Here is a 22,917-nt window from a genome sequence, read left to right as displayed (position 1 = left end):
CGCCGGGGCCCTGACCATACGTACTGCCCTGGCTCCACTAAATGTCTCCCTAGATGGCTGCACCGCTCTCTGGCTCCTGCCGATCGCGCAATTTGACCGAGGGGACTGGCGACACGCTTCGTGACTCATGCCAACAATATGAGAATGTAACGCAGGTTAGGGGATGCTCGTAAGTGGGCGGGCGTCACTCTGAACAGTAGAGTATCTAGTTGGGTTAAGGGTTAGTTGGGATTGGGTGGATAGTTGGTTGGGATCCATTGGCATAGTGGGACATTGGCCTCCCGTTGGGGGCTTGTGACTATCTATACCGCGACAGGTACTTCAATGTTACTGAGGTATGGGGTGGGAGGGTGGGGGGACAGTTGTGGGCAGCATAGAAGATGGGGGAGGGGGGGGATGTTGGTGGGGGTTTGTGGGTTTGCGGGGTGGGTGGGTGGGTGCTCCGAGGGGGGGTGGGGAGGGGGGACATGTTTAACTGCACAGTGCTTTCCTGGATCCTGTTAATACGAGATGGATGTGTGTGGCCTTTACCGTCTGAATTACCTGACTTCTTATCCCTAGATGGCGGCTGAAACTCCCGACATGAGCCAACAGAGGGCTTTGTTGCGTGTTGTGAGCTGGAATGTGCGGGGAATGTTAGATAGAATTAAAAGGGGGGCGGTCCTACGCCAAGGGAAGAGGGACAAGGCCGATGTCTTGCTTTTACAGGAGACCAACCTCATGGGCTCCAAGACCCTTAGCCTTCAGAGATATGGCTACCACCAAGTGTTTCACGCGGGATTTGTGAGAGGCTCCCGGGGGGTGGCTATAGTAGTGCATCGCAGGCTGTCCTACACCCATGAAACTCTGTGGGCTGACCCCCAGGGCAGATATGTCTTTATCCAGGGCACGATAGGGACGGAACGAATCGTCTTTGGGAGTATATATGCTCCTCCCCCGCTGCAATGTGCCCTTATAGAAAAGTTGTTCGAAGTGTGGGCTGAGATCCCGAATGTTCTGGCAGTCATTGGCGGGGACTGGAATGATGTGATGAATGTTCGAGTGGACCGACACAGGTTAGGAGGGGAGGTGGTATCGGACACTCCTACTAAACTGGATGGTATGGTAAGAGGCATGGGGTGGGTTGATACGTGGCGCCATCAGCATGCTCAACACCGCGAATACACCTACGTCTCACCAGTGCACAAGTCCTTTTCTAGGATCGATTACCTGTTCGTTCCCCTGGCCTGGGTCGGGAGGGTCGATAACACGCAAATCTTACCACGGGGCCTATCAGATCACTCCCCAGTTTTACTAGACCTTTCCCTAGACAGGCGGCAGCAGCCGTTCAGGTGGCGACTTTCCACGTGGCACCTGCAGCGAGAACCCTATAGGTCTCATATGAGAGAGGCAATTGCTCACTATTGGAGCGAAAATTATCACCCCGATATGGATGCCGTGACCCTCTGGGAGGCCTTGAAGCCCACGCTGCGCGGTGTGGACATTGCTTGGTGTGCGGCTGCCCGCAGGCAGCGTGGGGAGGACTTGGCTCTAGCGGCCGAGCATGTTAGGGACCAAGAACATAGATGCAGTGCTGGTGGGAGTGAAGAAGAAGTGAGACGCCTTCTATTGTTGCAACAGTCCTATGCCTCCCTGCAATTGGATGAGGCTCGTCAGTTATGGTTGGCGACTCAGAGTCGGATATACCAGTGGGGAGATAAATCCAGCTCGATGCTCTATAGATTATGTCAAAGCAATTTTCACGCGCAGTCTCTGCCTTGTCTACGAGACGAAACGGGTGAGCCCATGACAGCCCCGTCGGCCCTGGCGGCCACATTTGCGCGTTATTATGAGACCCAATACGCCCCTCGGGAACTCCTTTGGCCGAGCGACGTGGATAAGTTCCTGGCCGATCTCCCACCGCGATCGCTCTCGGACGAGGAGCGAGATGCCCTCGACCTCCCCTTATCGGCGGAGGAGCTGGGTACGGCCCTCGGAGAATTAAATACGGGCAAGGCCCCCGGGCCCAACGGATTTCCCTGTGAATTTTTTAAGACATTTCACCTTCAACTGGGCTCCCACTATGGTAGAGCGCTGGAAGATGCCAGAGATTGTGGTCGGCTTCCGAGAGACTGGCGGCATGCCGAAATAGTGGTCTTCTGCAAGCCAAGGAGACCTCCGGACCGACCCGAATCCTATCGACCGATATCTTTATTAAATACCGAAGCAAAAATTCTAGCAAAGGCGTTAGCTAATCGCCTCCTCCCGTACATCACGGCGCTCGTGCACCCAGATCAGGCTGGATTTATGCCTCACAGGGCGACACGCCACAATATTCGACGTGCGCAGGTAGTACTGGAGGCGGTCCGGACAGCGGGGATACCAGCGGCCCTTTTACTGGCCGACATAGACAGGGCCTTCGACTCAGTGAGCTGGGTTTACCTCCGTGCACTTCTGTCCCGATTGAATCTAGGGCCCCGCTTCCTATCCTATGTTCATCTGTTGTACACGGATCTCACGGCGTCAGTGAGAGTGGCTGGGGCGGTGTCGGCTCCGTTTCCCATAGGTAGAGGCACCAGACAAGGTTGCCCCCTTTCACCATATCTCTTTGCCCTGGCCATGGAGCCCATGGCGGCGTGGGTCCGCATAGACGCACAGATGCGGGGCGTGGAGTGGACTGGGGGACCTTCCGACAGGCTTGCACTATACGCCGATGATGTCCTCTTTTTTCTCACAGACCTCAACAGGTCTGGACCACGAGTCCTTGGAATCATGCATGTCTTCGGAGAGGTGTCGGGCCCCCACCTGAATTTGCGCAAATCACAGCTGTGGGTGCTTGGGGAGCGCCGAGACTTAGGGCCCTGGGCCGGGGCTCTGCAGGAAGCGAGAGGCGGACTTATGTACCTGGGGATCTTTCTAACAGACATTCCGGGGGTCGCCTGGGCTCGCAATGTCGTGCCGGTATGGGAGCGTGTTGGACTTGGCCTTTTCCCCCCAAAATTTTTCGCTTTTGACCCCCTAACTTGAATGTCTCCCCCATGGGATTAAACCTGTATAGGCCATGAGTGGTGTGAGACACCTTGTGAAAATGTAATTACCTGACATAATGTGAGCACTTGTAAAATCCCCCATTTTAAAACTGCACCCCCATTTTGGAAATGTACCTGACTGAAATGTATTGTTTTTAAAATGGATGCCATGGCCATGGGTTTTGCCACTGGACTGACATAGGTCAGCAGTCTAGATTATATTACCCAGCTACCCCTAGTTTTGGAGGGAAAGCCTGGCACCCAGGGTGCTCACCCCCTCCCCTAGAACCAGTTTAGGCTAGATGTGCCAACATTCTAGAAGGTCCTGGCATTGCCTGGGAGGAGGGTATAAAGAGGGTGAAGTGTCACCAGAGAGTCAGTCAGCGCTGGGACAAAGAAGAGAGGGGACCTGCTGTGAGGTGCTACCGCCACATGGACCTGTGAGCTGGGCCCTGCACCCCTAGAACCCCCCCCCTGCTGTCCCCATGGGCCCCTGACAAGGGAGGGCCCCTATCCAGGTCACTGACGCTGTTTGACCGGGTATCGCGCCAGCGCTGTGTGAAGAAGCGCCCAGGAGGTGAGGAGTGTGCCCCTGAGGAACTGCTGTGGGACTGTCTGCCCCTTTGAAGCACCATGGGGAAGATCGTGCCCCCAAAAGAAATGCTGCTGGCTGAGGTGCTGTGAGGCCCTGTGAAAGCGCTGGGCCCTGGGACTGTTGTGGCCCCCTAGTGCTGTAAAGCCTATCTGACAAGCGCTATAACTGCGAAGCGCTGAGGAAGTGCTAGATTCCTGCCCCCTCTGCGTAGTCTGAGGAAGGAGCTGAGGTTGTGGGCAGAGGGAGGAGCAGTGCGCTGTGAATAGCGCCGTTTTCGCTGTTTTCTGAGGAGACTGGCAGCCTGTGAATAGCGCTGTTGTGGAGGCGCGCTTTGGGCCGATTTAAATAATTAATTAAAAAGGGAGCCTACCCCTTGTCGCAGCCGGAGATCACCGTCGCAGCCCGGGTGCTGAGGAGACTGTGAGGGGACTTTATAACAAGAAAGGGAGCCTACCCCTTGTCCTGTCCTCGCGCTGTGTGGCAGCGCCGAAAATCACCGCCGCAGCCCGGCGCTGTCTTGAGGAGATTTCCCCCCCCCTTGCTGGGGTGTGCAACGTTGCGGCAGCCCCCGATGCCAGGAGGGGGCCGCCGAAGCAGAGAGAGGGCCGCGCTAGGCCCTGAAGCCGTTCCGGCCCGTAACACGTGACGAGGGGGCCAGGCTGCGTCATCGGCCCGCCCCCGCCGCGCACGGATTGGCCTGCGCGGCCGTGACCTCTGAAGGCCGCGCAGGGATTGGTGGTTGGCCGGGAAGGCCCGGAGAAGCTGAATTCAAGCCCCGGGTCCCCGTGAGGTAGGAGGGGGACCCGGGTGAAGAGTCGTTGCGGGGCCCCGTGATCGCGAGAGGGGAGCCCCGATTGAGATTGACCGGAGCAGGAGCCTACCCTGCCGGTCTATGCCCTGAGTGTGGGGCCGGGAGGATAGGCGGGGCCGGGGCACACTGTCGGTGCCAGCCCCGCCTCCCCAAGCAAAGCAGGGCACCACGAGAGCAGCGCGTCGCCTGCAGGGCTCCGTGTGGTGGAGGAGCCCTGCCATCACGCACAGGAGCCGGCCGGAAGAAGTCTGTATTCCTGCGGGGCTCCCAGCCAGGGAGGAGAGGTGAGCCCCGCAACACCAGCGCAAGTGAGGAAGGACAGCAGGGAGGTCCCGGGAAAAACCTTGGACGGCTGAGAGCCACCGGTGACGGCAAGAGAGGCTCTGGACTGCCGGTGAGTGGGGGCCCTGACGGGACTTGGTGGCCCTGCACCGGGGGGGGAACAGGATTATTTCTTGTCACAGTCCCAGAGGAGGGCTCCACTGCGCCTGTGTTACTGCTGTGTTGTAACGTTTGGGGGCATTCGGGATTTCGAGGTGCCCAGAGAGGTTGCCAGGCCGCCCTGAGGACTGGGTTATCTCATCAGGTACCCCGTCTGGCAGAGGGCACCTGCAGCTTGGGGTCCAAAGGTGGAGAGCCTCATCCCCTGTCGCAGAGATAGACCCCCGAGCTTGGTCATTGGGCCCAACTGAGCAAGTGGGCCTAAGGGCACGCACCCCATAGAGGTTGGTTTGAGTGGGCCAGGAGGGAACAGATGCTGAGGGAACCCTCATTAAACGGTGCACCAGTGTGGAGGATTAGGCTCATGCTCATGGGTTAATGCCTAACATCGCTCTATAATGTGTAGGCTTAATGTTCATGCAGGGGATTGGCTGTTGTGTACACCCTGCTGTTTATGTTTATAGTGATGCCACCGTTCTGCCTGATGTTCCCTGAAATGTTAGGCCTGACATCTAATCTATATGTCTATACTCTGAGGAGGGTTGCCCTAGGTTGAGGTTCATAGGCCTAAAGACAGGCCCATGTTAAATGCATAATGTCGGTCTATAGGTTGGCCTGTCATGTAATACTAGGTCCCTGGTTGCATCCCATGTGGAATTGTTACAGGTGTTCCTGTCTATTATGTGCCATGATGTTATGATGTTTTCCCTTACAGGGGTTGGGTTGGCGTGATTGTGCATGATATATATACCTATGCTAATGTGGTATTCTGCATTTACAACCCCCTAAGGATGAGAGCCTGAGTTGGCCCCGCCAGATTGGCCCCAGGTCTAATGTTTTATTAACCATCCCTTTTTCCTTGCAGCATGGACTTATGGACTCATCCCTTTTGTCCCATGTAAATAATTCCCCATGATGTATTTGGCTCTGGCGCCAGTTGGCGCCTTGTTGTGATTACCAGTGTATTTTTCCTTTTTACCTTGCAGGTTGGAGATAACACTAAACTTATTCTTTTCCAACCAAAGGTGGTGTCGTGACTCTTTTGTGGTGTGATTGGTGTGTCGTCTGTGGGTACTGCGTGAATGCCTCACATGTCCTCGAAGTTTGGCCTGCCCGCTTGATGCCATGCTACCCCCTTTGAGACTTGGGCAACCCCCAATTCCAACATTTGGTGGCAGAGCGGTGGGATAGGACTTGTGTTTGCGCAGTACCACAGCGGCCACAGGTTACACCACAGGTAGAGCCTTGTGGTGGGGATTATTGCTGTTTGGCTGAATATTGTTTTTTGATTGCTTCCTCCTGAAGGGTATTCTGAATTGTCCCCTTGTTCCACTGGGAGGGTGTGTCCCGGGTGTATCTCGCCACGATGGGGTTGATTTACCAGGAAGTGGAACTAATGGAGTACACCGAACAGGAGGTGATAGACTTCCTCCTGGAGAGAGGGATACCCCCAGTAGGGAACATTAGGAGGAATTTGTTTCTCTATGAGGCCCTCAAGAGGGGAGAGCCCTTAGAGGTTAATGGGGACTTGTCTGACTACCCCCCCGAAGTGTTGAAGGGTCAGTGGGTTAGAGACCAGAGAGAGGGCTCCCCATCCAGAACCCTGGGAGGTAAATGCTCCGATGAGGAGGAGGAAGAGTCTAGCAGGGCAGAGACGCCAGTAGCTGTGGAGGACACCGAAGATAGGGAGTCTCGCACTGGGTCCAGTCCCGGGGGCACTGCCCCATCCCTTTCCCTGTCCCCAGAAGAGTGGGTAGATAGGAGGGAGGAAAGGGAGTATCAGCTGGCGCTGGCAAAGCTCAGGCATGCCGAGGGCTTAGCGCAGCTGAGGGTAGAAGAGCAGCGACTAGAGACTGAAAAAGTCCTAGCGCTGGAGAGGATGGCAGAGGCGGAGAGGGCCTTCGCCAGAGAGAGATCAGCTCAGGTGGGTAGGTTGTCCCCTGAGAGTGGTTTTAGGAGTCTGGATTCACCGAAGAGGGTGGGATCCAGTGGTGGCAGCGAGTGTAGGTCCAGTGCAAGGAGTCCCACTCCCGAAGCCCAAGAGACTGTGCCTGATTCCCCGGAAGAGGAGGACGGGTTAGTGTTTAGGGGCAGGGGAAAGCTGTTCCATCAGTCCTGGGGAGAGTTTGAGGAGGAGTGTTGGACTGTACTGGAGGATTGGGTGGTGAGGAGAGCAGTGGAGGATTGGGAAGGGCTGTGCCATGCCGTTATCCGGGAGCACATGCTGAGGAGTTGTTTCCCAAGACTGCGTCACCATCTGTTGCAGTGCGGGTTCTCAGACCCCAGGGAACTTGCACGGGAGGCAGACCTCTGGGTAAGTGCCAGAGCGTCTGGGAAGACATTGGGGAGTGATCCAGAAAGGAGAGGTGCAGGGATCTTCCGACCCAGCGTGGCGGGAGAGGTGAGAAGCCCAGCTAGGTCCCAGGATAGTGGGCGGGTTGTAGGGCCTCACATCCCATCTAAAGGAGGGAGTGAGACGGGGAGGTGTCCCGAGATGCCCCAACTGCAGTCACAGGGACTGGAGAGTTCTTTTAGGGAACCCCAGGTTGGGAGTCTAGGCTGTCCCGGTGTGCCTTCTCGTGGAAAGGATCCCCTCATGTCAGGAGGACCCGGAGCATCATTAATTGGAGCTCCAGTGGTTCGGGGGTTTGACCAGTCACAGGGTTTAGATCCTGGACTGGGGTTCCAGGTTAAGGGGTTGCCTGACCTGGAGGGTGGGGTACCTGTAATTCAGGTCCCTACCAATTTGACTCCTAGGGGTACTACTCCCAGTGGGAGGGTGCGGAACTCTGGGAGGGGGTGCAGAGGGAGGAAGGTCTCTTCTCTGTCACCGGCTCAGCCACAGGGCGCAGATCCTGGGTTGGGTGGCCAGGGACAGGGTTTGCCTGCCCTGGTGGGAGGGACCTCTGTAACCAGGGTCCCCCCGGAAGTGACTCCCAGGGGTACTACTCCAGTTAGGAGGGTGCGGGACTCTGGGAGGGGGTGCAGGGAGAGGGAGGACTCGCCCCTGTCACCGGTTCAGCCTGTGGGTTTCGGCTCCAGGTTGGGGAGAGAGTTGTGTGAGGGTGTCCCCCAGCGTAGGAGATGGAGGAACCCTAGGAGGAGAAGTAGGGGGAGGAGAGCCTCGCCCCTAAGGGCTGGTCAGTCTGAGGGTGTAGACCCCAGATGGGTGGATCAGTGGCAGTTTGGAGAGAAGAGAGTGGTCCAAGGGAATTACAAGCCTGAGGCTAGAGCCTCCCACTCTAGGAAGGAGAGACATCCCACTAGGGAACACCAGTGGGGTGGTGATGTTGGTGAAAGGAGGGATGCGAAAAAGAACCATTGGGTTCCAGAGTGGAGGAGAGACTGCAGGTGCTCCTGTAGTTGCAGGCCTGCGTCCACCTTTTTCCGCCCCAAGCAGGGAAGCCCATCAAGGCATTGATCAGTCTACCCTGGCTTTTGGCTGGGGGGGAGTCGTGTTGGACTTGGCCTTTTCCCCCCAAAATTTTTCGCTTTTGACCCCCTAACTTGAATGTCTCCCCCATGGGATTAAACCTGTATAGGCCATGAGTGGTGTGAGACACCTTGTGAAAATGTAATTACCTGACATAATGTGAGCACTTGTAAAATCCCCCATTTTAAAACTGCACCCCCATTTTGGAAATGTACCTGACTGAAATGTATTGTTTTTAAAATGGATGCCATGGCCATGGGTTTTGCCACTGGACTGACATAGGTCAGCAGTCTAGATTATATTACCCAGCTACCCCTAGTTTTGGAGGGAAAGCCTGGCACCCAGGGTGCTCACCCCCTCCCCTAGAACCAGTTTAGGCTAGATGTGCCAACATTCTAGAAGGTCCTGGCATTGCCTGGGAGGAGGGTATAAAGAGGGTGAAGTGTCACCAGAGAGTCAGTCAGCGCTGGGACAAAGAAGAGAGGGGACCTGCTGTGAGGTGCTACCGCCACATGGACCTGTGAGCTGGGCCCTGCACCCCTAGAACCCCCCCCCTGCTGTCCCCATGGGCCCCTGACAAGGGAGGGCCCCTATCCAGGTCACTGACGCTGTTTGACCGGGTATCGCGCCAGCGCTGTGTGAAGAAGCGCCCAGGAGGTGAGGAGTGTGCCCCTGAGGAACTGCTGTGGGACTGTCTGCCCCTTTGAAGCACCATGGGGAAGATCGTGCCCCCAAAAGAAATGCTGCTGGCTGAGGTGCTGTGAGGCCCTGTGAAAGCGCTGGGCCCTGGGACTGTTGTGGCCCCCTAGTGCTGTAAAGCCTATCTGACAAGCGCTATAACTGCGAAGCGCTGAGGAAGTGCTAGATTCCTGCCCCCTCTGCGTAGTCTGAGGAAGGAGCTGAGGTTGTGGGCAGAGGGAGGAGCAGTATGCTGTGAATAGCGCCGTTTTCGCTGTTTTCTGAGGAGACTGGCAGCCTGTGAATAGCGCTGTTGTGGAGGCGCGCTTTGGGCCGATTTAAATAATTAATTAAAAAGGGAGCCTACCCCTTGTCGCAGCCGGAGATCACCGTCGCAGCCCGGGTGCTGAGGAGACTGTGAGGGGACTTTATAACAAGAAAGGGAGCCTACCCCTTGTCCTGTCCTCGCGCTGTGTGGCAGCGCCGAAAATCACCGCCGCAGCCCGGCGCTGTCTTGAGGAGATTTCCCCCCCCCTTGCTGGGGTGTGCAACGTTGCGGCAGCCCCCGATGCCAGGAGGGGGCCGCCGAAGCAGAGAGAGGGCCGCGCTAGGCCCTGAAGCCGTTCCGGCCCGTAACACGTGACGAGGGGGCCAGGCTGCGTCATCGGCCCGCCCCCGCCGCGCACGGATTGGCCTGCGCGGCCGTGACCTCTGAAGGCCGCGCAGGGATTGGTGGTTGGCCGGGAAGGCCCGGAGAAGCTGAATTCAAGCCCCGGGTCCCCGTGAGGTAGGAGGGGGACCCGGGTGAAGAGTCGTTGCGGGGCCCTGTGATCGCGAGAGGGGAGCCCCGATTGAGATTGACCGGAGCAGGAGCCTACCCTGCCGGTCTATGCCCTGAGTGTGGGGCCGGGAGGATAGGCGGGGCCGGGGCACACTGTCGGTGCCAGCCCCGCCTCCCCATGCAAAGCAGGGCACCACGAGAGCAGCGCGTCGCCTGCAGGGCTCCGTGTGGTGGAGGAGCCCTGCCATCACGCACAGGAGCCGGCCGGAAGAAGTCTGTATTCCTGCGGGGCTCCCAGCCAGGGAGGAGAGGTGAGCCCCGCAACACCAGCGCAAGTGAGGAAGGACAGCAGGGAGGTCCCGGGAAAAACCTTGGACGGCTGAGAGCCACCGGTGACGGCAAGAGAGGCTCTGGACTGCCGGTGAGTGGGGGCCCTGACGGGACTTGGTGGCCCTGCACCGGGGGGGGAACAGGATTATTTCTTGTCACAGTCCCAGAGGAGGGCTCCACTGCGCCTGTGTTACTGCTGTGTTGTAACGTTTGGGGGCATTCGGGATTTCGAGGTGCCCAGAGAGGTTGCCAGGCCGCCCTGAGGACTGGGTTATCTCATCAGGTACCCCGTCTGGCAGAGGGCACCTGCAGCTTGGGGTCCAAAGGTGGAGAGCCTCATCCCCTGTCGCAGAGATAGACCCCCGAGCTTGGTCATTGGGCCCAACTGAGCAAGTGGGCCTAAGGGCACGCACCCCATAGAGGTTGGTTTGAGTGGGCCGGGAGGGAACAGATGCTGAGGGAACCCTCATTAAACGGTGCACCAGTGTGGAGGATTAGGCTCATGCTCATGGGTTAATGCCTAACATCGCTCTATAATGTGTAGGCTTAATGTTCATGCAGGGGATTGGCTGTTGTGTACACCCTGCTGTTTATGTTTATAGTGATGCCACCGTTCTGCCTGATGTTCCCTGAAATGTTAGGCCTGACATCTAATCTATATGTCTATACTCTGAGGAGGGTTGCCCTAGGTTGAGGTTCATAGGCCTAAAGACAGGCCCATGTTAAATGCATAATGTCGGTCTATAGGTTGGCCTGTCATGTAATACTAGGTCCCTGGTTGCATCCCATGTGGAATTGTTACAGGTGTTCCTGTCTATTATGTGCCATGATGTTATGATGTTTTCCCTTACAGGGGTTGGGTTGGCGTGATTGTGCATGATATATATACCTATGCTAATGTGGTATTCTGCATTTACAACCCCCTAAGGATGAGAGCCTGAGTTGGCCCCGCCAGATTGGCCCCAGGTCTAATGTTTTATTAACCATCCCTTTTTCCTTGCAGCATGGACTTATGGACTCATCCCTTTTGTCCCATGTAAATAATTCCCCATGATGTATTTGGCTCTGGCGCCAGTTGGCGCCTTGTTGTGATTACCAGTGTATTTTTCCTTTTTACCTTGCAGGTTGGAGATAACACTAAACTTATTCTTTTCCAACCAAAGGTGGTGTCGTGACTCTTTTGTGGTGTGATTGGTGTGTCGTCTGTGGGTACTGCGTGAATGCTTCACATGTCCTCGAAGTTTGGCCTGCCCGCTTGATGCCATGCTACCCCCTTTGAGACTTGGGCAACCCCCAATTCCAACAGAGCGTGTCCGATCTGACATGACTACGTGGTCCCGCATGCCCCTGAACATCTATGGCCGCTCGGCCATCTTTAAAATGGTGGCCCTTCCGCGCCTTTTATATCAGTTACAAAATCATCCGTACCCTATACCACCGCGGTGGTTCAGACTGGTGAACTCGACACTTGGTACTTTCCTCTGGGCGGGAGGGGCGGCGAGAGTGGCGATCCGCACATGCTTTTTGTCCACGTATTGCGGTGGGCTAGCGACTTCGGATGTCCTGTCCTACTACCAGGCTTCCCACCTCTTGGTGCTAAATGAATGGTGGTATGGGGAGCGGAGTGACCCTACCTACGCCCTAGAGCGCTTCCTGATGGATCCCGACACGCTGCATACGATACTATATTCAGCGGTTAAAAGGAGGGGGCTCCCGGCCGTCACGCAAACTGTATTCCGCATATGGCGCGGCGCGCTTCGTAGAATGGGGTGGTGGAACAGACTGACGAGGGAGACCCCGTTGTGGCAGAACGGGCAGCTGCCGGAGTTGCTGTCTTTGCAGGGCTTCCGTGGCTAGGATGCGATCGGTATCTCTGCCGTGGGTCATGTGGTCCGGGGAACGACTCTTAAGTCGTTCCAGGAACTACGCCAGGAATACGACATGCCTCAGACCCAATTCTTTAAATATCTGCAGTTTCGTCACGCCATTGCCCCTGCCTTGCGGGGTCTGGACTCGTTGCCCGAGTTCAGCCCCCTGGAGGCAAAGGTCTTCATGGGAGAATTAGAATCCAAAAAAATCTCGTCTATATATCAAACGTTAGTTTTCCATTGCTCGACCTCCCTAGACTCTCTGCGGACCAAGTAGGAAAGTGATCTGGGAGCATTAGAGGAGGAGGACTGGAGGGAGGCACTGGAGGCTCCAAGAGGTGCGGCCATTGCAGTCAGGCTACGATTTATACCGTTTAAATACTTGCACAGAGCATACTATACTAGGGAACGGCTCTGGAAGGCGGGCTTGATTGCGTCCCCCGTTTGCTTGAGGTGTGGTAAAGAGGCAGGTACGTTCCTACATACTGTCTGGGCGTGTGATGGCCTGCGGAAGTTTTTGACGGGTGTGTGGAATTGTTTGTCAGAGGTACTAGGCTGGGACCTTCCTCGCACACCAAAGTTGGGCCTTCTTCATGTCCTGGAACAGGTGGGAGGGAATGTTTATAAACGCCACTTACTGTTGTTGGGTCTTGTGGTGGCCAAGAGGGATGTGGCCCGTGCCTGGAAGGATCCCATAGCTCCCCTGTTGGGTGTGTGGAAGAAGGGGCTGGACTATTCTATGGGCCTGGAACGCCCGATATTTGAGGCCAGGGGTTGCCCCAGGAAACACTACAAAATTTGGAAAAGGTGGGCTGAGTACAGGGGGCTCTGGCTGGAGCCGCCAGCACGTGATGAACCGGGGGAAAGACACTTGGACAATGCACCCGGGTGAGGAGGGTTCCACACTTCATCTACTGTATTGTATTTTATATATGGACTGATTGGGCGCTGTGCAGGGGGTGGGCTGGGGGGTCTTCGGGTGGGAAACTAGGGGGGGGTGCTGGGGGGAGGGCTTTAGGGTTAGAGTTTGTGTTTAAATGGCTGTTTGAATTGTCTCACAATGTGATTTTTGCCTTCATGCTCGCAGCCTCCCCGGACTCGGGACGCTGTATGTTTTATGTAACTCTTCAACAGCACAATAAAATCTTGTTCTGAAAAAAAATAAATTAACACACTACTTGTCAATTTTACATACAATAATTTTTAGTGCATTGGCAAATTTAGTACTCACAAATAGTAGCAAAGAAATAGAATGCTTCTACATTTGACCTTTGCTCTTTTATATGTGAATCTGAACTAATTTTTATCAGCATATTTCCCTATTTTATTAAAGACACTTCACACAAGCTGTTTTTGAAGATGTGTTTAATTTTAAATGAAACGGTTAACATGGTTACTTTTCATTTCCAGTAACTTTTAAAAATAACTGTTTATAGTTCCATAGGCTCGAGCAGGTCAGCTTCCCACCCTATGTCATACAATTCTGACAAATCGGCATCCTCATCATGTTCTTCATCATCCTCAGGATTTAAATCATCCAAGGGATCTACTTCCACTGATGTTTCAATCACAATTTCAATGATAATATCGAGATCAACAGATTGCTCATTATCACTCATGCTTGATGTTGTCGTTATCTTTAAAGAAAGAGAACAACAATGAGATGTTGCAGAGTAAGAGACAAATCTCAGAGACTATAATTGTAAAATTGTTTAACAAGAGTAACATTTTGCAGATATTATTTAACCATGTCCAGCGATGCTGAGGAGGTGAGGCCTATGTCCAATTTTTCAGTGAACAGGACTCATCTCTTCTTAACCTTGGATAAGCCTCACCAACACTGTGTCCCCTGCTAATACTTAAATTTAAAGGCGCAGATTTATGTTAACCCAGGGATGCACCAGTTAACGTGCGCCACTGCTCTGCCACCCATGATGTGCCGCATTTACAATGCAGAGCACCATTGAGCAAAAACAGCACAGATGCGTCACGCATCTGTTCCACAAAAACGGCGCATTGCAGGAATCACGTCGTAGGCGCGACATATCTACTGCAATGCACAGGGGCAAGCCACTCATTGCATGGTGCATCACTCCTTATGCCTGTTTCAAACAGGCGTAAAGATTTGATTCAGCAATGCCATAAATGTGACTCAGTGAAATCTTCCTAATTTTACTGTGTTAGTTTTACAGGGCTTTCATGCAAATGACTGCCCACCCTACAACAAAACGCTCACATGAAATCTGACGCAGGTTTCATGTGGCACAGGACTTTACAGCATGACACATCTGCCTAGATGCATCAAGTTGTAAATATGTCGCAACATAGCAAATCTTTTGCACCGGCGCTGCGTCACAAAAGTGACGCACAGCGGCGCAAAAGAGGCACACGGCTATCATAAATCTGTCCCTAACATTTTAAATGATTGATTCAGGATGACGATAAGGTGTGGCCTATCCAGAGGTTTGTTTGAGTTGAGGCCTACTCAGGGTTGCAGATGAAATTTAGGCTTGTTGAAGAGTACAGAGGAGATAATACATGTGCAGGCCTACCAATGAAGTGAATCATGTCCACTGCACGCTTGAGCAAAGGTCAGACCTCTTCTGTGTCCGTGAACAGGCCTAAACCTCATCTGCACAATGTGATTCGTAATGTTAGGAAACACAGGTGATGTAATTGAAAAATGTGGAATTTCTTTTCCTCATTTCACAATCACATCACCTGTGTTTCCTTTGCTTAGGTATCTCATTGTGCAGATGGAGTCTAGCATATCAAAGAGTACGCAGAAGTTGAGCACTGTATGCAACAATTTTGACATTTACAGAAGATTCAGCTTCTCCATGCCCCCTACACAGTCCTAAATGTTTACAGTTTAAACTGACGGTATCTTGTTGGAGATGAAGTGAGGCCTATCTTGCAACATGGTGCATCTTTTGCATCACTGCTGCATCACAAAAGTGACGCAACAGCGGCGCAAAAGAGGCACACGGCCATCATAAATCTGCCCCTAACATTTTAAATGATTGATTCAGGATGACGATAAGGTGTGGACTATCCAGAGGTTTGTTTGATGTGAGGCCTACTCAGGGTTGCAGATGAAATTTAGGCTTGTTGAAGAGTACAGAGGAGAAAATACATGTGCAGGCCTACCAATGAAGTGAGTCATGTCCACTACACTCTTGAACAAAGGCCAGACCTCATCTATCTCCCTGGACAGGCCTAAACCTCATCTGCACAATGTAATTCGTAATGTTAGGAAACACAGGTGATGTAATTGAAAAACGTGCAAATATTTATGCTCAATTCACAATCACATCACCTGTGTTTCCTCAGCTTAGTTATCTCATTGAGCAGATTTAGTTTAGCATATCCAAGAGTACGCAGAGGATGACGACTGTATGCAACAGAGCAATGTACATTACTCACCTCCTTTGACACTTACAGAAGCCTCAGTTCAATATTTATTTAAAGAAGCAGACACCAATATGACCTTCTCATAAATGTGAAAAGCGTTTAAAAAAAAAAAAAAACGATTTTCTGGTCGTAATTTGAAAACACAACACAGGTCCTATGTAGAAGCACATCCTATCAGTACTTAAATTAGCCAAGCACACATGGGGGCGTATTTACAAGGACCTTACACCACGGGGAAATAACTTAAATTAAAATGGGGAAAATAACATCAAAGGGACTCAAAGGCCTTTTAAATATGCCCCAAGCAGCCTATGAAACTCTAGCAGTACATATCAAGAAACTTAAATGACTTCAATAAACGTTTTTAAACACATCAAGTAAAGCAGTTATTCAACTACATTCAAGGGGAAGTGACTTAAAATGCCCTAACACACATTAAAGCGTATTTTGAAGGCCCATGCACCATTTTTCCATCACGTTTAACATGGCTATGTAACTCAAAGAAACAAAATCTAAATTTGCCAAGCACACATGGGGGCGTATTTACAAGGACCTTGCACCACGGGGAAATGACTTAAATTAAAATGGGGAAAATAACATCAAAGGGACTGAAAGGCCTTGTATATATGCCCCAAGCAGCCTATGAAACTCTAGCAGTACATATCAAGAAACTTAAATGACTTCAATAAAAGTTTTTAAACACATCAAGTAAAGCAGTTATTCAACTACATTCAAGGGGAAGTGACTTAAAATGCCCTAACACACATGAAAGCGTATTTTGAAGGCCCTTGCACCATTTTTCCATCACTTTTAACATGGCTATGTAACTCAAAGAAACAAAATCTAAATTTGCCAAGCACACATGGGGGCGTATTTACAAGGACCTTGCACCACGGGGAAATGACTTAAATTAAAATGGGGAAAATAACATCAAAGGGACTCAAAGGCCTTGTAAATATGCCCCAAGCAGCCTATGAAACTTTAGCAGTACATATCAAGAAACTTAAATGACTTCAATAAACGTTTTTAAACACATCAACTAAAGCAGTTATTCAACTACATTCAAGGGGAAGTGACTTAAAATGCCCTAACACACATGAAAGCGTATTTTGAAGGCCCTTGCACCATTTTTCCATCACTTTTAACATGGCTATGTAAGTCAAAGAAACGAAACCTAAATTTGCCAAGCACACATGGGGGCGTATTTACAAGGACCTTGCACCACGGGGAAATGACTTAAATTAAAATGGGGAAAATAACATCAAAGGGACTCAAAGGCCTTGTAAATATGCCCCAAGCAGCCTATGAAACTCTAGCAGTACATATCAAGAAACTTAAATGACTTCAATAAACGTTTTTAAACACATCAAGTAAAGCAGTTATTCAACTACATTCATGGGGAAGTGACTTAAAATGCCCTAACACACATGAAAGTGTATTTTGAAGGCCCTTAAACCATTTTTGCATCACTTTTAACATGGCTATGTAACTCAAAGAAACAAAATCTAAATTTGCCAAGCACACATGGGGGCGTATTTACAAGGACCTTGCACCACGGGGAAATGTCTTAAATTAAAATGGGAAAAATAACATCAAAGGGACTCAAAGGCCTTGTAAATATGCCCCAAGCAACCTATGAAACAAAGCAACATTTTAAATACACAACTTTCTTCATAATTTTCTCCCTAAAGCATACTATTCTCTATCTAAATTAAATGAATCTTTTCTCACCTTAGCAAATACTTTTTGAGTTTCAAAACAGTCTCAGACACACACCAATTTGTCTTCAGCAGAGCAAAAGGTATGCACTCCAGAGGCTGCAACCAACAATGGCACAGAAATGCTGTAATTCATCACACATATCTCTCATGTCACCCAATCAAAACTCTTCCCTCACTTTTTTCAAATCAACACCCTTCCCCCTTCTGCCCTTTCTGCCTTTTTTCCATAGCAACCACCTCCTGAAAGACCTCTCATGTTTGCAAGTTCACACAACAATGTTTCAATTGAACGCTTAACTCTCAGTACACCTGTGTATCCAGTGCAATCTTTCATAAAATGATTTTTTCTTGACCATTCAAATTACATCTTTCAAAGAACTCATCCATGCACCCTAACTTTCTGTTTTCAGCAATCAAAATCCACCAATCACTGCTACTGATTAATTACCACAGAAACTGCACAGTTTTTTTCATTACATACTCCTACTGTTCCAACTGCCATTTCATTCCCACACTTCATCTGACTGCAGCAGAACCTCCTCTCACCATGTTTTCTGTCTGGATTGTTGGACATAGTTACATCCACTGGGCTCAAAGGTATGCTGATAACAGAAATTTACACAACCTCAATTTACAAAATGTGGAAATCAACTGGATTGGCCACAGAGGATTAAGATGTCACCAATTGATACCATTGGTGAAAACCTTTTTGCATTTGCCAAAACCTGACCTGTTAATTGTGCACTGTGGAGGAAATGACTTGGGCACTTTGACTGGGGTAGGTCTGGAAATGCTTTTAAAAGACACCTTTGACCAATTGATGGCACTTTTTCCTCAAACTGCCTTGGTATATTCAAATATATGCCAAAGACAGAAATGGAGGTGGTCCAACCAATTTTGTCCACAAATTGAGAAATCGAGGAAGCATGTAAATAAGTCTGTTTCAGCTTACATGAGAGACCATGGAATGGGCTCCATCTACAACAATAACTTGCGTTACTACATGCAAGATATCTACAGAGGAGATGGAGTTCACTTCTCAGATGAGGGGAACAGAATTTTCATCCTGAATTTAAGACTGTGCATTGGTACCTACTTGTAGGTACCTAAATCAGCCACAGGGCCCAAAAGCTCTTTTCAGAGCTACCCTACATCTGATCACTCACAATTATTATTTTACTCTAACTTTTTTCACTAATTTTCACCAAAGTACGCTCCCCGGAGCGCTACCTGGTACGCGCACCGGACGCTAACCGTGCAAAAATTAAAAAAAAAATGTTTTTTTTCCGCACATATGGGCCTCCTCAGCCACCCTCAGAAAACCTAGGGGGTCAGGATACGTCTACCGTGCCCCCTTCTACCCATTCTCAACATTATTTGCCCTCCATCTTGTATCTCAAATCTACCGAAACACAAAATGGAGGACTCCCGTAACGCTGCCGGTTCGCGTACCGGGGCGCGCACCGGGAAGCGCTCGCTCAAAAAAGGTGGGAAAGTAATATACAGAAAAACCACTGGAGACACTTTCACCAAATATAGATTAGCTCATACTACATACCAATCCCTGCCATTTTCACAAATTTGGTTGGAATTCCATTTAGCCATTTAGCCTGTAGACCTCTCTAAATACCCTGAGGTAAATTACTTCACAAAACACATCTGAATTGTTGGAATTGACAACCAATTAAAATGTTACTTTCATTTTCTACTTTTTTTACCTGACATTTGATTGGTTATGTACCTGAATATATATAAAGAAAGAGAGAGAAACACAGCCATTTTGACTACTACTTCCTGAAGTACATTGCAAGAGCATTTTCACTGACAACTTAAACTTGTTTTTAAAAGGTAAGATGTTATTTTGTAAATTTGAAAGGAGAACTATGTCATGCACTTTAAATTAATTTCGGAAAACATTTTTAGATAGTTATATACTGTCCCTCTGTAAGAGTTAGACATTGAGAAAGGCTTGTTTATTATAATTATGGATTGATTTAGGTTTCTGTGGTATAATTATGAATTTACTTAGGCTTCTTCACAGGCACTTTTTAATAGTACTACTTCACGCCTGAAACCATACAGTGCCCATAGATTACTTCTCTGTTATAAACTCACAAGTACCTGTCTGAACTTAAACCCAACAGTGCCCTATCTCTACTGATATATTTATTTTTTATGCAAATTACAGCAAAAAAAAAGAAGGAGAGCAGAATATTTCCTTCAAAATTGTTCTGGAGAACAACACAGAAAAAGATATTGAGGACAATGATGACTCAGATTTCATGGATGAATCACGGGACCATGAATTAGTTCAATGTGTAGATGCAGTAGATTCGCTGATTGAAAATGAGGACATTTCCGACAATGTGTTGTTAAATGTTCTGTTAAATTTGGAAAAAGAATCACAAAAATAAATTTATATTTAATAAAAAAAAAAAAAAAAAAATGAACAATCAATAAACATACAATATTTAAAAAGTCTATCATTCTTTTTTCCTTATAGTACGCTCCCCAGACCGCTTCCCGGTGCGCGTACCGGGCGCTCCCCACGCAAAAAAAAAGATTTATTTTTTTCCCCCCGCGGGGCCCTTTTAAAGCCTCCACATCAAACCTAGGGGGTCAGGGAGGATCTGCTATGCCCCCTTATGGTCATTTACCCCTTTGTTTTGGCCTCCTCTTGTCTCTCGATCCTACCGAGAGACAAGATGGCGGCCGCTCTGGACTGTTTAGAATGTTGACAGACACCGGAGAGCCAATCAGCTTCACTTCGCGAAGTTCCGTTACGCGTCAGGTACGCGAACCGGGGCGCTGCCCGGAGCGCGCTTACAGATATATATATTTTTTTGAACATTCATTTCTCAAAATCCACTGGAGCACATATATTGAGACCTAGCAAAGGCACATCGGGCTACCAGTCCCTACAATTTTGCCAAGTTTCGTGGAAATCCATTCAGCCATTCGAGCTAAAAGTGAGTCCAACCGCTCTATGGAAAATTGCATGGGAAAAACACGTTTTGGGACCCCCCTTTTTTCTCGGCCCCCCCCTTGACGAAACCCCCCCAAATTTTCAGGGGCTGCTCAGAAACAAAATGTTCCATTTTCCTGAAAATTTCAGCCAAGTCCGTCCTCAAACGCCAAAGGTATTCGACATAGAATTTTCAAAAATCCCATAGAGAAAAAATCCTAACTATATATACCTACTGGCGACCGCCAGTAGGTAATATATATATATATATATATATATATATATATATATATATATATATATCCACAACTAAAGGTTAGCCCCAAAGGAAGCGACCAGCTGCCTGCGCTAAATAAATGAGGATATGCACGTACCTGCTGGTCGCTTCCTTCGGGGCTAACCTTTAGTTGTGGATTTGTAGCGGCTGGAGCCCAGCCGCGGAAGCTGACCGACCGCAAGAGTGCGGGCCCGTGTGGCAGTCGAACCAGGCTGCCACGCCATATCGGGAGGAGTGCTCATTGAGGCAGTGAGTTATGTGCAGCGGATTTTCAGCATGATTCTCATCAACCCACTGGGGCAAAACTGCATTATCAAGCACATTTCACGGACTCACTTGAGATTTAATATTTACCGCGCACTACAAGAACCACAAGGCCATGGTGATGGCCACGCCTACAAAGGCAGGTTCGCGAGGATACAAAGGTGCGTGGTTTTACTGTGAAACAACGAGACTCTGCCATTGAAGAAGGGAATTATTTCTCGAAACGCGTCTGGCCTGTCTGTTCATTTTGATGACTTTCCACTGCTGTCTCCGAACTGTTTGCTGCCTGCGCTAAATAAATGAGGATATGAACGTACCTGCTGGTCGCTTCCTTCGGGGCTAACCTTTAGTTGTGGATTTGTAGCGGCTGGAGCCCAGCCGCGGAAGCTGACCGACCGCAAGAGTGCGGGCCCGTGTGGCAGTCGAACCAGGCTGCCACGCCATATCGGGAGGAGTCAGTGCTCATTGAGGCAGTGAGTTATGTGCCGCGGATTTTCAGCATGATTCTCATCAACCCACTGGGGCAAAACTGCATTATCAAGCACATTTCACGGACTCACTTGAGATTTAATATTTACCGCGCACTACAAGAACCACAAGGCCATGGTGATGGCCACGCCTACAAAGGCATGTTCGCGAGGATACAAAGGTGCGTGGTTTTACTGTGAAACAACGAGACTCTGCCATTGAAGAAGGGAATTATTTCTCGAAACGCGTCTGGCCTGTCTGTTTATTTTGATGACTTTCCACTGCTGTCTCCGAACTGTTTGCTGCCTGCGCTAAATAAATGAGGATATGCACGTACCTGCTGGTCGCTTCCTTCGGGGCTAACCTTTAGTTGTGGATTTGTAGCAGCTGGAGTCCAGCCGCGGAAGCTGACCGACCGCAAGAGTGCGGGCCCGTGTGGCAGTCGAACCAGACTGCCAGGCCATATCGGGAGGAGTGCTCATTGAGGCAGTGAGTTATGTGCAGCGGATTTTCAGCATGATTCTCATCAACCCACTGGGGCAAAACTGCATTATCAAGCACATTTCACGGACTCACTTGAGATTTAATATTTACCACGCACTACAAGAACCACAAGGCCATGGTGATGGCCACGCCTGCAAAGGCAGGTTCGCGAGGATACAAAGGTGCGTGGTTTTACTGTGAAACAACGAGACTCTGCCATTGAAGAAGGGAATTATTTCTCGAAACGCGTCTGGCCTGTCTGTTCATTTTGATGACTTTCCACTGCTGTCTCCGAACTGTTTGCTGCCTGCGCTAAATAAATGAGGATATGCACATACCTGCTGGTCGCTTCCTTCGGGGCTAACCTTTAGTTGTGTATATATATATATATATATATATATATATATATATATATATATATATATATATATATTCGCTCTCTGCTCCAAAGGCGCGGCACTACTGGTGGGCGGGTGCGGTCCAAGCGCGTCGGAGCCTCGCGCTTTACAAATTAAAGCTCAATCTCTCCCCGGTCCCGGGAAGAAATAAGGACTGCACACTCGGGATCAATTTTCCAAATAGCAACTTTTACTAGCACAGACGCGTTTCGGAAGCTGTGCTTCCTTCTTCAATGTGGTTACAACGTCCCGCGCTTGTAGGCGCCATTTTATTACCCATGAGTACACAATTGAAATTGAGGGTCACAAAGAAAGGACTAACGTGCGAACGCCATATTGGTAGTACCAATGAACATTTGCAATGAGTACTATTGTATTATGCACGATTGAAAACCCAAATAGCAAGTCCTTAATAGAACACGCGATTTAAGAAAACAAAGAAAATAATCAATCTCAGATCACGCCGTGAATCGGCAGTTTGTCCTCCCATAGTTTGAATGATGGGTCAGAAACGAAAAATCTTGCCGTGGATCGGCTTTTGGCAACCTTATTTGGTTGCCAAATATTAAAGTTTCCGTGCCCATTATGCAAAAAATATATATCCCCCTCGTAGGTACTCATTAATTCATCATAGGGATAATACTATACATTCTCTTCAGTGTTACCAAAAAAGTTTTTTTACCTTTATAAAAATCCTTAAATCTACGTACATTTCAGTTGTATGTCCAATTCATAGAAGGAAAAATCAAAGAAAACATAAGCATAAATCATTCATTATACATTACTTCAGTGTTTAAGAGACATAGACCAATTTGATGATTTACTCGAATTCATGCAGATTAACTGCCCAGATGCACCGCCAGTTCCTCCCCACAATTTAATCCGTCCGGATTTTTTGTTTGGTTATCAATTATGTGCCGGGACTCCAATCTTCGTAACTTTTGTAATTTATCACCTCCCCTGATGTTATCGGGTATGGCAT

Source organism: Lissotriton helveticus, chromosome 10 (genome assembly GCF_964261635.1).
Source record: "Lissotriton helveticus chromosome 10, aLisHel1.1, whole genome shotgun sequence".
Lineage (NCBI taxonomy): Eukaryota > Metazoa > Chordata > Amphibia > Caudata > Salamandridae > Lissotriton > Lissotriton helveticus.
The sequence above is the reverse complement of the archived record's forward strand: the minus strand, read 5'-3'. Positions refer to the sequence as shown.